At 44.4% G+C, this 13,465-nt stretch overlaps 1 long non-coding RNA gene across 1 annotated transcript in view; it reads left to right on the top strand.

The window, feature by feature from the left end:
- Positions 1-3,029, top strand: part of LOC138748908 (uncharacterized) — a 74,701-nt gene extending 71,672 nt beyond the window's left edge. The window contains exon 7 of the long non-coding RNA XR_011348315.1: positions 347-3,029. This is a non-coding gene — a long non-coding RNA (uncharacterized lncRNA). The remainder of the gene's footprint in view (positions 1-346) is intronic.
- The last annotated feature ends 10,436 nt before the right edge of the window (positions 3,030-13,465 follow it).

Raw genomic sequence — 13,465 nt, 5'->3', positions numbered from 1 at the left:
GAAGGGGAGTGGAGTGGAGGAGACAGAGAAGGGGGAGGGATGGAGTGGAGGGGCAATAGAGGGGAGAGTGGAGGGAGGAGTGGAGGGTGCAGTGGAGTGGGCAGGGAGGGGGAGAGGGATTGGGGAGTGGAGGGGGATGAAAGGGGGCAGTGGAGGGGAGCCAGAGGAGGAGGACGTGTGGTGTGCTGGCCTTGAGCAGAGTTGAGATGTGTAGACAAGCTGCACTTTGGGGGGTAAGTGCCTGGGTTAAACATTTCCTTGCACAGTGGGTGAAGCTCAGGGAACCACTGCCGAATGCTCGGATATAATGGTTTGTTAAAATGGTTCTTTGCTTCATTTGTTTCAGTAACTCAGCTGTAGGCACTAATGAGCAAGGAAGTCAAGTTTAATTTCACCACCATTATCCAGCTATTACTGGTTTCGTTCAAACACTGTATCTAAGCACCAGAATATTCGATCTGTGTGAAGTGGGCAGTCATTCTATGTTGTTGACAGATCCAACCAAAAAGCATCAAAAAGAACTGCTTCAATACACTTCATAACACTCTCCAGGCTCTCTTCTGGTAGCTATGTTTACTGTTGAAAAATGTACAAAAATGTCAGTGAACAATCAGTCTTTGCATATTTGAATTTACTATTGAGGTTTTGGAAAGTGGTTTTTCTCCTTGTTTGACTTTCTAGCCTCTCTGGTTTGGGACATGGGTCAAAAGTGCAATTGTAGTTTTGAAGAGAAAGTCATAACTTAAACCCATGACACTTGATGCTTAAAAATTAGATTTGTTTTCAATGGTCAGGACTCTCAAAAGAAATTAGTTGTTGCATGCTTCTCAAGGAAGAAAAATTATCAAAGTTTATTCAATGATTAATTTACAAAGGAATCAAATTGAAAAGCAGGGAAGTATTGTTGATGGTACCAAAAACCATAAGACCACAAGATATAGGAGCAGAAGCAGGCCTTTCGATGCATCGAGTCTGCTCAGCCATTCCAATATGAGCGGGCCCATTCTCCCACTCAGCCCAACTCCTCTGCCTTCTCCCTAAAACCTTTGATACCTATCAATCTCTGCCTTAAATACACCCAATGACCTGCCCTCCACAGCCACCTGAGGTATAAAATTCCAAAGATTCACCGCCCTCCAGCTAAAGAAATGCCTCCACATCTCTGCTTTAAATAGAAGCCCTTCAATCCTGAAGTTGTGCCCCCTTGACCTAGACTCCCCTACCGTGAGAAACAAATTTGCCACGTCTACTCTGCCCAGGCCTTTCAACATTTGAAATGCTTCTATGAGGTTCCCCCCTCATTCTTCTGAACTCCAAGATGTACAGTCCAAGAGCTGTTGAACATAGAACCACAGTTGAATCATGTATGGAATCTTGCAGGATTCATATGTTCAGGGGATAATGATGGATTGGAGAAAGTATTCGTTTCTTGTTGAGATTTGATGCATTCTGACAGGGTGGATGGTGACTCTTCATACAGGGGTCACACTCTCAGACAGAGTGAAACAGTGTGAACACTTCACTCAGACATTGCTGAATATTTAATGCTCTCCACTCTGCAGGGCAGTGGGGGCTCAGTCACTGAGTTAATTTACAATCAGTGATGCATTTTGGAAGGTCAAACTTGAAGGCAGAGTACATGGTTAATGGTCAGATACTTAACACTGTAGGAGAACAGAGGAACCTTGAGATCCAAATCCATTGATCTTTCAGGGTTGATGCACAGGTATGTAGGGTAGCTAAGAAGGCCGATAGGATGGTGGGCTTTAATAGTTGGGAGATTGAGTTCAGGAGTCATGAGGTGATGTTGCAGCTCTATAAATCTCTGGTGAGGCCACACTTAGAATATTATGTTCAGTTCTGGTCACCTGATTTCAGGAAGAATGTGGAGTCTATGGAGAGGATAGAGAGGATGTTTCCTGGTTTGGAAAATATATCTCACAAGGCAAGGTTAGCAGAGCCTGGACTTTTCTGTTTGGAGCAAAGAAGGATGAGAGGTGGCTGAATGGAGGTCTACAGGATTACGTACGAGAGCCATAGATAGGGTGGACAGCCAGCTTCTGTTTCCCAGGGCAGGAATAGCAAACACCAAATGAAGGGAGCGAAGTTTAGGAGAGACTTCATGGGAACGTTTTTTACACAGATTTGTGGGTGCCTGGACTGCCTTGCCAGGTGTGGTGTGCAAGCTGGAACATTAGGGGCATTTAAGAGACTCTTAGACCGGAGATGGAAGGAAAATAGAGGGTTAGGGGGTCGAAAAGTTTGAGATTTTTATAGGTTATGTTTAGATTGGACATCATCGTGGGCTGAAGGGCCTGTACTGTGCTTGAATGTTCAATGATCTATCAGATGGAGAGTGATAGACATCACCCTGTTGGAAGTATTGATCAATGTGGTAAATGTGCAAGGAAATGGCTGAGGTGGAGGATCAGCCCTGATCTTGATGAATGATGGAGAAAGTAAGGGTGGAACATCCTCTCCTGCTCCCTGATTCACGTTAATGTTTTTAAAAACTTATTCCTGAATTAAGTTTTATAAATGAAGTCATAAATCAAGCTTCTCTGGGACACGTATAATTGCTCCTTGGTCACATCGGTGCTGGGCAGGGCAACATGGAGAAGATTGAAGAACAGGCACCTGCTGACCTTTCACTGCCCGTTTACACTATTCCCACTCTCTTCTCCCATCAACTCTGCCCAAATTCCACTCCTCCCCTACACAGTTTACACAGACCCAGTGATCTACCAACCCGCTCATCCTCAGAACCTGAGAGGAAAGCTCTCCCTTCACCAACTACAAACTCTATCATTCAAGGACTCTGACTTTGCATTTAATAGATTTTTTTTCTTTCTGTATTGCACAGTCAATGTGTTTACATTTCTTTATTTGTTCCCTTCTGTACATTAAGTTGGTATTTTTGGAACTGCCAATAAAGGATAAATCTACCTTGCTGGCAGGAAAATAAATCTCAGGGTTGTATGTGATGTCATGTATGCACTCTGGCAATAAATCTGAATCCTGAAATATGAAATCTACACAGTCAGAGAGAATGTTCAGACTCCACACAGACATGCCTCGGAGAGGTGAGAGAGCAGGTTCTGTTAGTTGTGCCACTGTAAAATACCTCACAGAGCCTAGAAAGTTATGGAAAAGATCTACTCAAATTGGATGAGGCGTTTCAGTGAAGTGCATACCCTGCAGATCTTATTCAATGGAGAAGAAAGGGAGGTAATTCGATGGAAGATTTCCCTGATGGATCAAACAAATAGAATGTGAGGCAGTTTCCATTGCTGGAAGAGCTGAGCTTTGGATGACCCACAATAGCTGACTGGCAGGGACCAGGGTGCCGTGGGGAGTCGATTTCAATCAGTTAGCAATTATCATGTGAAATTCACTGCCTGCAAGGTCAGAGGAAGCAAATTCAGCTGTGGCTTTCAGAGAAAAGCTGGCTCAGTTCTCAAAGGGAAGAAAAAAAAACAAGGGAAAGGGACTTATGTGGAGCTAGTACTGGCTGAAGGGCTGCATGGATTTGGACTCAATGACCAGGTGATGTTCATTCTGGGAATAAAAATTTGTTATAAATGCTTAACCCTTCACTGGGTTAGTGCACTCATTAAACAGAGAGGAATATGATATGTCTTTGATGTGCAGACACAAAGGCTGATGACAGTAACTTGAGCATGGAGTGGAAGGGGACTGCCTATTTATTGCGGAGTTGAGCAGTTGGATCCACGCCAAGAAGGAAACGGCTGAGACTTGCCAAACAATTTCATGGCAGACCCATCCCCCTTGGATTTGCATTGGCTCCAGAGAGGAAAGGACCATTTGAATGAACGTGAGGATGTTAAGAGCCCTGTTATAATAACAGCCCAACTGGTCATATCTTTCCACTTCTGTGAACCTGCCTGGATGCATCACCATCTGGTACAGAGGTGTCAATGCTCAGGACAAGAACAAACTCCAGAAGGTTGTTAACTCAGCCTGCCACATCACAAGCACCAGTCTTTACTCAGCAACATTTACAAGAAATGATGTCTTAAGAAAGCAGCCTCTACCCTCAAGGACCTCCACCACCCAGGCCATGTCCTTTTCACTCTGCTACCATCAGGAAGGAGGTACAGGAGCCAGAAGATGAGCACCCAGTGACAGGGAAACAGGTTCTTCTTCTCCACCATCAGATTTCTGGACACGACCTCACTTTCTCCCATTTTCTTGCACATTGATTTATTTTTGACATGTGATTTACTGCCCCGTGACGCTGCTGCAAAGCAACAAATTTTGCGACATGTTCATGACAATAAATTCTGATTCTGAAACTAAGAAAGCAAGTCAGTTTATTCCAATCCCATGTTGACGTGACTTTAAATGAAGGCTTCAGGTGAGAAAGTGTACACCTTACGGTGACCGTGCTTCACGGAGCCTGACATCTTTTTAAAGGAAGAGATGAGGAAGCAACTCAGTGAAAACTTCACAAAGAAGGCCATGGGAAGGATCACCTGCTTCCCCAACCCCATTCCTACATTGGGCCAGAGGCAAGAGGGACACAATGGGTAATGCGGCTAAGGCACTTGGTAATTCCATTCCAGACGCCAGCTGCACCCACCAAACCTTCATGATCACCACTGATGCTAGGGCCAGCAAAGATTGACTGTCTGTTGGCAGCAACTTGCCCTGGCTTCTGTAAAAGGAAATCCATGGATCCCTATGCAGCTCATCTTCCACAGATCAATCTCTCTCTCCTTTTGGTTCTGCCACAGGAGCATTCATTATAAGTGTACTTCAGCATGGAATTGCAGTTCTTCAGCATCATCAGTTTTCAGCCCATCTCGGCTGCATCACAGGGTGGTACAGTTGTTGCAGAGAAATAGATCAGAGTTCAATCCACAGGAATATGAGTAACAGAGAAGATGACTGGAGTCTCCCCCACCACCCCCCTCACCCCCCACCATTTGACGTGATCCACTGGGATCATTGCCTGAAGAGGGTACGCCAAATCATTGAGGACCTCTTCCACCCTGCACACAGCATCTTGCAGCTGCTCCTGTCGGGGAAGAGATACAGGAGGATCAGAGCCAGCTCCACCAGGCTGAGGTACAGCTTTTTCCCACAGGCAGTGAGAATGGTGAACGACCAAGGGAACTGCTCACAATCACCCTCCGAGACTCTCATATTCATGAAACAACATTTATAGTTTTATGTGTACGTATGAATACTTGTCCTGCATATGTATTGTTTGTCATAGATGTATTATGTCTGGTTGTGTGTCTGTGTGTTTTGCACCGAGGACGGGAAAACACAGTTTTTCCAGGTTGTACTTGTCCAATCAGATGACAATGAACTTGACTCGACTTTCCTATCAATCCCTCTCCCAATTACCTTCACTTATTCCATATTCCTCTGTGCCCTCTTCAGGTACCTCGCTAATATTGTTCCTGTTCCTGCTCTATTTTGTGGTAGCTGTGGTAGCTCATTCCAGATGCCAAGAACTCTCTGTGTGAGAGCTTTACCCCTCCGATATCCTCAGAGTTTTAAACTCCTCTACCATGGGAAACAGACACTGGCTCTCTACCCTCTCTACATCTCTCAGAATTTTACATGCAATACTTTGCATTTAAAAAGTGAAGTGGGAGGAGTTTATTAACATCCGATTGTATAAGTGTCACCTGACGAAACCGCTGGGCGGCTTTTTCCCACCTCTGGGGCAGTTTGGTCCAGACCCCGCTGGTACCTCACCTTCCTCCGAATCAGGGTTTCATGTGCATATGTTGCCATCTTCCCATGGAGCGGTGGTTCCCAACTGGTGGGCCATGGGCCACAACATAATTCCACAGAGATTTCCCAACTCACTGAGTGAGGTCAGGGTGGGTCTGAAGTCACATTTTGGTTCTCTGAGGTATCCTTGGGTAGGGGAGCCAGCAATCTGCCCCTGAGGTCAGTGAAGTTATCAGGCTGTCTCTCAATACAAGCAGTTTGTTAAAATGGACACTGAGAAATAGCATAATTACGCTTTTGTTTGAAAAACAAAACACATAACAAAGAAATGGGCTTGAATTCTTGTTTTTAGCTGTTTTGTTAATATTTAAATGTAGTATCAGAAAATGCTGCAGTGTTTTTTGTTCTTTAAAATGTGAAAATACTTTATGTGTTTCTTACAGAGCTGCCTTTGATTTGTCAGTGTTGCTCAGTCATTGCCTCCAGTGGTCCATGGCATGGTAGGTGGAAGCCAGGTGGACCTTGGAGCGAAAAAGGTTGCGAACCAACTGCCTTAGAGTCTGCAAACCCTCTCATATCCCCATTCTTGATGCACCATGCTGAGTTTGTGCTGCTGGCCAAACAATTAGGGAAAGAGAGGGGAGAAAAGTTTCTGATGGTTGTAAATTCATAAGTTAGTGAAAAGAATGAATTTATGATCTCACTACAAAGAGGAAATGGAAGGACTTTCGCTGAGGGGTGAAAGGTGAGTTCCCTCAAACATAAGGGACTGGTTTGTGAAACACTGACTTCAGTTTACAGCTACAGATGTCATCCTTGTAGCTCAGAGAACTGGTAAAAGGGTTTGCTTTTGAACCCTGCTGCCAGCCCCTGGTCCCTTCACGTTCAGTTAACTTCATCTCAAAATTCTATTACAGCAAAGCTCTGGGATCTTGAATTTTCGCAACCAGGAAAAAAACTGAGGAAAATTTTTTAAAAAGTATTGTAAATAATTGCACAACACTTCATTTGAAGTAATAGCAGTTTGTGGAGGAATATTCATTTTTTTTTAAATTGTAAGGAATGTTTGAATATATTAGCAGAATTTAAACTGAATTTTTTTCAAATATATGGTAATGTGGAGAAACTTGGCAAATACCACATTTGTAAGCAATAACACTAAGCTAAATTCTTGTATTTCTGGAGACAACTGTGAAAAGCCACATGGAGGAAAAGACAAGAGATATAGTTGAGTAATCAGAGGGTTTATTTACTTAGTTGGCAAGTTTCTACACTTAATAGAATTCAATCAAAACGAAGCAAGTTGTGCTAAACTCCTGGAAACTTGTTCCAAATTCTTGCAATGTATACAGTACACTTCCTTCTTTGACCTCCCAATTCTCCCACTTGTTCCCTACCCAGCTGGTTGAACTGTGAAGGCAGTAACATGTCGTAGGGCTAGTTTTTAATGATTCCTCGGACAATGTAGATATTGATAATGGTTAGCTCACATTGTGTGACTGACACAAGCATGGAGCAGGGCTCACAAACTTAACTCTTCCAAAAACCCAGCCATTTTCACAACCATCTCCCAGTTTAAGACAAAGAAATGTGTCAGATGTTTTTGTCATTCATTCATGGGATGTGGACAGCACTGGATCCTTAGCTATGGACAATTCATCGGAGATGAGGACATCACTGGATTGTTGTCCATAGATCATCCCTCAAGGATGTGGACATCGCTGGATCCTTCCCCATGGACTACCCCTCATGGCTGTGGTTATCACTCAATCCTTCCCCATGGACTACCCCTCATGGATGTTGATATCACTAAATCCTTCTCCGTGGACCACCCCTGAGCCAGCACCACCAGGCTGAGGAACAGCTTCTTCCCACAGACAGTGAGAATGCTGAACGACCAAAGGAACTGCTGACACTCACCCTCCGAGACTCTCATATTCATTGAACAATATTTATTTATTTATTTGTATAGATTAATACTTGTCCTGCATATGCATTGTTTGTCTGTATGAGTGATGTGTCCGGTTGTGCGTCTGCATTTTTTACACCGAGGACCAGAGAACGCTGTTTGTCCGGGTTGCACTTGTACAATCAGATAACAATAAACCTGACGTGACTTGGATCTTTCATGGACAGGCCCTGGTTCTAGTTATGTCCCATCCTCTCTCTCAACAGACTCTGGGCTCAGTCTCACATAGGATTGTAAGCTCAGGGGGAAGAAACAATAGTTTAAAACTAAAAACAAACCAATGCCTCATTTCTACAAACTAAATGTTCTTTGGTGTTTTTATTCCCATCTCTGGTTACGTGAGTCTCCAGTGACTCCAGTAGAGGGCGAATAACTCCAATGAACTGCTCCTGTCGAGATCGGACCTGGTTCATGGGGAAACTCCTGTATTCAGGCGGCACTATCCTTTATTTTTTCCTAATGAGGCATGAACCAAAAATGAGTAATAAGTTAGCAGGGGAGCTGAGAACCCCCTGAACAGCCCACAGGATGGAACCGAATATCACATTTAGAGGTGTTCTGAGTTTTAATCATTTGACCTTTTGAAGTTACAGACAAGTGATAAGTTGAGAGGGCAGAATATATTGAAAGGTCGAATAGTGGCCTGATTGGGGGCTTCAATGTCAATTCGAGAAAATGTACAAATTAAAAGATATTGCACAGACATTTCAGCACAGCCTGAGTTATCGATTGGCACATATACCATATTCATTAAATGCTTTTGGCAAATGAATTCATGTGTAATTTAATGTTCAAAAAGAACCCCTTGCTCTCTGTAAGGAGTTGGAACGTTTCCCCCCATAGCTGTGTGGGTTTCCTCCGGGTGCTGCAGTTTCCTCTCACTGTTCGAAACATACGAGGGATTGTCAGTGAATTAGTCAAGCGTGGACTCACAGGCTAGAAGGGCTGGGACTGCGCTGAATGTCCAAATTTAAAAATGAAAAATGTTAAGTGCATGGGACTTGGATCAATTTATGTTTTTGTTCCAAAGAAAAGTTGTGACTTTACCTTTGTGCATGGATACAGTAGTACCACAATCTCAGCTGGGGCTAAACTCTCACAGATTGCACAAACAGGTCCACAGGGGCTTTTGCAGTTACAGGAAGTAGCCCACCCTGTGACATTGAATGACAATGAACCGAAGAGCAGGACTGAAGGCACTATCTTGGCCATGCAAGGGTCTGCTATCTCCTGAAATTTCCCGGGCCCAGGCTAGGTGACTGTTCACAGATCAGGCAGAACACCAAGGCAGCCCCTCCCCTAAAGCTGGCTCAGCATACCGGGCATGCACTTGAATCAGAATTTAATTCATGAACAAGTCATGAAATTAGATGTTTTGTGCAGCGTCACAGGGCGAACATTTCTATAAACCATCTTACAAAAAATGAACAACAATGGGACGATTTTCATAATCGACAGCCCAAAATCCATAAAATACCCCCCAAAAAGTTCAGGAAGCAAAATCTTCCTTGTCCAGTGTTATAGATGGGTTCAGATGCACAAAGGCAACATTTTAATCTAATTCTCGATGGAAGGTCATTCTCTTGAAATATTGACAATGTTTTTCTCTTTCTGCAGATGCTGCCTGACCCATTAAGTATCTCTTGGATATAATTTGTTAGTCTTCATTTAGCCGGGTATGTTTTGTTTCAACCGAAGGTGTCAGAGATAGCCTTTGCATCGAGACAGTGGTGGGTGCCTGGAATACATTGCCAGAATGGAGGCTGGTACACGGAGGGATTGTTGATGTGGAAATGATTTGCACAGGTCAGTACAACATCGTGGCATCAAACATTCTACTGTGTGCAATGTTTCATGTTTCCCTTTGATGGGAGTATGTGTTAACTCTTTTGGGTGATGTCACTCAGTAATTTACAAGAGCACAGTAGCCAGATAATGTTGCAATGGAGAGCTTTGCTCACTTGTGAATGGGCACTTTCCTAATCATAGACACAAGTCTTGTCTTGAATGGAACCAGATTATTACTGCATTGGGTGAATTAGAGAGGATAGGGATTGGAACAGTCAGAGACATTGATCTGGGGATGGATGGATTTAGGGAGGTGGTTTTGAGTGTGCCTTGACATTTAACTGTCTTTAATTGTTTAGTCTTCTTTCTTTCAGTGGGTACATTCAAAACCTTCCAATTGGAAGGCACCGTGGATAACATTTAACTGCACACTATTGAAAAGGAGGTAGCAATGATATAAAAAATGCTAACGAAGCAGGTGAAAGGCAACTCTCTCTGGGCTTTGATGCAGTTTCTTGCAGCTGGTTTAAAATGGCATGGTCTAGGATTATTGAGAGCAGGATGGATCCAATGGGTGGGTGTGGAGCAGCCAGGAGGAACAATGGATCAGGCAGCATCCAGGGGTAGAAATGATCAGTCAAGATGTTGGGTGAAGGCCCTTTATCAGGAGAAACAGGTGATTTTATATGTATGAATTGGGAAGAAGCTGGGGGAGGGGCAAGGTTATAAAGGACATCAATTTGCCTATTTTTCACAAAAAAGTAGTGAGAACACTTCTTCTGCGGCAGATAACAGGCTATTTCTAACATTCATACAGATGTGTAAAGAGCACAATAAGGAGCACAAGATTACAATGAAAAGGAAGACCTGTTTGCACCATGTAAGCATTGTTGTGGGGTTCATTCAGGAGCCTGATAGCTGCGGGGAAGAAACTGTCTTTAAGTCTGTTGGTGTGTGATTTCACACTCATTGAAAGAGCGCAAAGAAGATTTACTAGGATGTTACTGAGACTTGAGGAACTGATTTACAGGGAAAGGTTATACAGGTTAAGACTTTATTCCCGAAAGCACAGAGGAATGAGGGGAAATTTAATAGAGGTATTTAAAATTATGAGGGGGATAGACAGAATAAATGTAGGTTGGCTTATTCCACTGAGGGCAGGTGAGATACAAACCAGAGAACATTGGTTAAAAGTGAAAAGGGAATTTTTTTCATACAGGGAGTGGTGGGAATGTGGAATGAGCTGCCAGTTGAATGTCAGCTCAATTTTAACACTGAAGAAGAATTTGATGAAGAAGAATGGATGGGAGAGGTATGGAGGGCTATGAATGGGTGCAGGTCAGTGGGACTAGGCAAAATAATGGTTCAACACAGAATGGAAGGGACAAAGGGCCTGTTTTTCTGTGCTGTATTGTTCTGTGATTCTGAAGTCTTTTCCCCGATGGGAAGTGATGGGTCCTTCAGTACGTCAGCTCCCTTTACTAGGCAGTTGGAGATGTTGATGGTGTCCACAGAGGAGAGGGAAGTTTGTGCGATGTTCTGAGCTTTCTGCAGCTTCTTCTGATCCTGAGCAGAGCAGCTCCTGTCTCATCACGTCTCATACGGTGATACATCCAGCAAGTCTCCTCTTGATCGTGCACCTGTAGAAGTTGTTGACAGGCGGGGGAGACAGTCTCAGAAGTTGGTATGAGGTGGAGAGACAGATAGAGGGAGACCAGAAGTATGTTGGAAAGCATAGGGATTAGCAAAATGAGAGACACGAGATCATAAGGTAAAAAAGAAGATAATGAAGAGTGGGAAGCAGTGGAAATAGGCCCTTTGGCCCATCCTAGCTATGCTGACTATAATGTTCCACCCACACTTGCCTCATCTATCGGTGTTTAGCCAATAATCTTCTAAACCTATCCTATTCATGTAGCCTTCTGAATGTTTCTTCAGCATTGCAATAATCCCTGCCTCAACCACCTTCTCCCGCAGCCTGTTTCACACACCCACCACCCTCTGTTTTTTAAAAAGGTTACCTCTCAGGTTTCTGTTAAATCTCTGCCCCCTCTCACCTTAAACCTATGTCCTCTGGTTACTGATTTCCTTACCCTAGGCAAAAGACTCTCTCCGTTCACCTGAGATATTCTCCTCATGATTCTGTACCCCTCTGTGAGACCACCTTCACCCTCCTGTGCTCCAAGGAATAAAGCCCCAGCCCGCTCAACCTCTCCCTGTTGCTCAGGCCCTTCGAGTCCTGGCAACATCCTTATAAATCTTTTCTGCACCGTCTCCAGCTTCAGAACATCGTTCCTGCCACACAGTGACCAAAATTGAGATCAATCCTCCAAATGGGGCCTCATCAACTTCTTGTACAACTGGAACATGACTTCCCAATGTCTATACTCAAGGCCAATGTGCCGAAGGCCTCTTTGACCATTCTTACTATCTGTGATGCCACTTTCAAGGTACCATGCACCTGTATTCCTCAATCCCTCAGCTCTACAATACGCCCTAGATCCCTCTGTTCTACAACACTCCCCCAGATCCCTCTGCTCCACAACACTCCCCCAGATCCCTCTGCTCCACAACACTCCCCCAGTTCCCTCTGCTCCACAACACTTCCCCAGATCCCTCTGCTCTACAACATTCCCCAGATCCCTCTGCTCCTCAACACTCCCCCAGATCCCTCTGCTCCACAACATTCCCCAGATCCCTCTGCTCCTCAACACTCCCCCAGATCCCTCTGCTCCACAACATTCCCCAGATCCCTCTGCTCCTCAACACTCCCCCAGATCCCTCTGCTCCTCAACACTCCCCCAGATCCCTCTGCTCCACAACATTCCCCAGATCTCTCTGCTCTACAGCACTCCCCCAGATCCCTCTGCTCCACAACACTCCCCCAGATCCCTACCATTCACTGTGTGGCTCCGACCCACATTAGGCCACTCAAAATGCAACACCTCAACATTTCTCTGTGTTAAGTCTCATCAACCACTCCTCTGGTCACCTGACCAACCTTTGGCCACCTGACCAACCAATCAAGATTCTGTACCAATTTCTACCATGAAGTCAATTTTCTATCCATTCCGTTGTCTCACTTTGGATCCCAAACAGTCTATCCTTCCAGAGCGGCCTATTATGTGGGACCTTAATGAACGCCTCACTGAAATCCATATGTACAAAGTCTACAACTCTGCTCTTTACAAACTTCTTGGTTACGGCTTCAAAAATGAGATTTATGAGATATGACCTTTCAGTTACAAAACTGAGCAGACTATCACTAATCAGCCCTTGTCCATCCAAATACATGAACATTTTCTCCCTCAGAACTTACAGACACAAATATTAGGCTTGGTGGCCTGCAGTTTCCCTGCAGGCCTTCTTGAATGGAGAAACAACATTTGCCCCCCCCTCCAGTCTTCGGGCACCTCACCTGTACTTAATGACATGTCACAAATCTCAGTCAGGATGCCTGCAATTTCCTTCCCACAGTTCCCTTGGATATTATTGGATCAGGCCTCGGAGAACTGCCGACCTTCGTACACATCAGGATCTTCAGCGCCTCCTCGATTGTAATGCTGACTGTCCCAAGTTCCCCAGTCCTCATGTCTTTCCCCATGGTAAAAACATAGGATAAGTACTCGTTGAAGACCTTACCCATCTCCTGTGGCTCCTCACAGAGTTGACTGCATTGATTCCTGAGAGATCTCATTTGTTCTCCGGTTCCCATTTTTCCTTTAAAATATATAAAATCTCTGGGGATCATCTTTAATGTTATCGGCATAAATACCTCCTGCTCTCTTTTTCCCTCCTGATTTCCCTTTATAGCTTGTTCCTTGGTTCCTGAAACTCCTCCAGGTCACCACTTAACCTGAGCTGCTTAAACCTGCCCCATGCCTCCTTCTTGCTCAGAGCTGACAGTACAATCGGGCAAGGAGTAGAGCGAGATGAAGTGCTTAAAGCTCAGAATTTATCGTTATCTCCCTGTGTGCAGGAAAACATCACGATTGG

This window comes from Narcine bancroftii, chromosome 13 (genome assembly GCF_036971445.1).
Source record: "Narcine bancroftii isolate sNarBan1 chromosome 13, sNarBan1.hap1, whole genome shotgun sequence".
Lineage (NCBI taxonomy): Eukaryota > Metazoa > Chordata > Chondrichthyes > Torpediniformes > Narcinidae > Narcine > Narcine bancroftii.
The sequence above is the reverse complement of the archived record's forward strand: the minus strand, read 5'-3'. Positions and strand labels throughout refer to the sequence as shown.